This window comes from Cebus imitator, unplaced genomic scaffold, assembly GCF_001604975.1.
Source record: "Cebus imitator isolate Cc_AM_T3 unplaced genomic scaffold, Cebus_imitator-1.0 Scaffold171, whole genome shotgun sequence".
NCBI lineage: Eukaryota > Metazoa > Chordata > Mammalia > Primates > Cebidae > Cebus > Cebus imitator.
Window position 1 is genome coordinate 403,155 of NW_016107486.1, and position 2,796 is coordinate 405,950.

Below are 2,796 nucleotides of genomic sequence, written 5' to 3' on the forward strand. Positions count from 1 at the left end.
AGAGGAACAAAAGTAGAAACAGACCAGTTACGAGGCTATTGCTGGGGGCTTGAACTGGGGTAGAAGTGGTGAAAATGGAAGAAGTGAATGGATTTAGGATGTGGATTGAGAGTAACATCAATTGGATATGATGGCTGAGGAAAAGAGAAATTAAGCTCTTTAATTTGTGACTTGAGCAACTGGGTGAGTAGTAGTTTCACATCCCATATCTTGGAATACTCACCCACCTTTTTGAATTCTGTCCTACTATCTTTCAGTCATTTCTGAATCTCTCATAGCAGCCTCCCTCAGGAACGTATACAGAGTTAGCCAAATTGAATACAGCATTTCAGTGATCATCTATTGGTATCTACATGGATCAAGAGGGAAGTAAGCACTATTGGGTGCTCCCTAAGTTCACTCTCACCCAGGAATGCTGCATGCATTTTGAGTATTACTTGTGTTGGCAGTGGTGAATCCATATGGGTCTGCAGCAACCTCAACTCTTGCCTCCTCAGAAGAAAGAATTTGACAAAGGGGCATAAAACAAGAGTGAGAGAATGAGGCAACTTTGGGAGCAGGAGTGAAATTTTATCAAAAATCTTTAAGGCAGGAATGAAAGAAAGTACATTTGGAAGGGGGCCAGGCGGGCAACTTGAGAGATCAAGTGTACTGTTTGACCATTGACTTGGAGTTTTATATGTTGACATTCTTCTGGGGTCTGCATCACTCTGCCTTGATTCTTCCCCGGCAGGTGGGGGGAGGGGGTGTTGTCTGCCTATGCAGTGGCCTATGGCATTTGGGATGGGCCATACATATACTGTATTTACTGGAATTGTACACATGCTCGTTTGAGGCGTTTTCCCCTTGCTAGTCTAGCCTTCCTAGAGGAAGGCCATCTACCAGGTAAACTCTGCCATTTTGCCTCTTAGTGCACATGCTTGAGCCCACTCACCCAATTCTTGAGATCTTATTGGGAAGATCACCAGTTTCAGGTTTTTTGTCTGTTGGTTGACTGCCTTTCCCTGGCCCTGGCTGCAACCAATTATTATCTTAGAGAGACCATTTTAACAATTGCTTGACTATCACCTGATACTTGCCTAACATTCCTGGTTAGGGGGGCAGGGGGTCCTCCCCTGCCTGCTCATGTCTGACTAGCTACCTACTATAACACTTGGACTGAGAAGAGGGAGGAAATAAGAACTCTAGCTAACTAGGTAAAATGATTTTTGGAGGGTCATCATAGTGTTAGAGAAATAAAATAGCCCTTCTAACAAAAGGACCCTCTTTCCCAATGTAGAAGAGAGAGAGAACATAATTTTAATATTGGATAAGCATTATCAGAGATAACATGCATGTAAGAAAACACAAAAGCAACTATAAAGTTGGAGATTTTTACACAAATTTATACAGAAAAGTAAAAGAATAATTAAAAGCTCTTATTTCTATGAGAGACAAAAGGATATACTGTGTGATGTCTCATTACACCCATCATTATATCTATGAGAGACCTCAGCAAAATCCCAGAGATAAGTGTTGACAGTTTCAAAGGTCAGAAGGCCCATGACCTTGCATGTAAAATCAAAAGGTCAGAACTATTATGTTGTCAAGGTGACACCCTAAAGAGGGGAGGGTGGATAGGCAGTGTCCTCCCTCCTCAAAGAAAATTTCGTTATTTTACCCTTCCCCTTCCCCACGTATTTTTTCCAGAGACCTTTCATGTAGCCCGCCTCTAATATGTATTATATTAAATTTCATTGTGTAATGAGAATAAAAGAAAGGATATAACGGGATAAGCATTTGTGATCTTCTCCTCTCTCCTCCCTTTAGCCCTGACTCCCGTGTCTCCTGCTGAGAGGTTGAGCTTGCCAGCTCCACTTCCGACTGCTCATGGAGCAGAATCAGTGACCGAGGAGAGAAGGGCTGAGTGAAGAAACAAGTGTGAGTACCAAGATGATGCCAAGGGCTGTGATTTCCTGGCAGGGAGGGAGAAGGAATAGAAGTCAAAGGAAAGGGTAAGAAAAGAAAATCCAAAAATTACAAGGCATCAAGTTCAGAGAGAATTTTGGTAGAAATTTTGAGACTAGGGCTTTAAGTCAGTCATGAACTTGAGACATACTGAAGCAAGAAGAATGAAAGGAGAAAAGAAAAGGGAGGAAAAAAAGAATAATGGGACCAAGAAGGATTTAAGAATACTATTATCGGTTACCAGTTGAATTCTGTTTAATATTCTTAAAGTAATGAAAGTAAAGATTCAAATAACTTTTAAAGTATCTTTGATTACTAAAGCAAGTTTCTTGGAATGTGAAAGTCGCCAAGATGGCCCTGCCGGGCCTGGGTTGGGCTACTGCCTATGGAGATTCTGAGGGGTGTTAACCTTAATAATGGCATGAAATCAGTAAAAATAATCCAAATGCTTTTTTTCTGAGCATCTGTTGTATGTGTGGCATCATATGAGGCATGGAAGAAAAAGCAAAATAGTATAGTGTGTGGCCATGCCCCTGCAGGTGTTATGTTTAAATAAAGCATACATTTCCATGTGGAAAGGTAAGTAATAGCACTCCACCCAAAACTGTCACCAGACTATGAGGCCTGTAAGTTGGTAGGAAGAAGTACTAACTAAATATCATACTAACGAAATGTAGAACTTAATATCTGTTTTTCCTTATGTGATTTTTAAATTTCACCCCAAAATTGTAATAATTGTTTTAAGCTTTAAGATTTTATAATTCCAATAATACATATGAAACAAAAACACCATTCCAAGAAAAAAAAAGTCTTGAAAAAAAGGTAAAAATTAATAGTCATTTTTCTGGT

General features: G+C 40.0%; 1 long non-coding RNA gene across 1 annotated transcript in view; it reads left to right on the top strand.

Moving 5' to 3' along the window:
• The window catches only part of LOC108315423, an 11,751-nt gene extending 9,351 nt beyond the window's left edge, over positions 1 to 2,400 (top strand). Inside the window, exon 2 of the long non-coding RNA XR_001829925.2 lies at positions 1,810 to 2,400. This is a non-coding gene — a long non-coding RNA (uncharacterized LOC108315423). The remainder of the gene's footprint in view (positions 1 to 1,809) is intronic.
• The last annotated feature ends 396 nt before the right edge of the window (positions 2,401 to 2,796 follow it).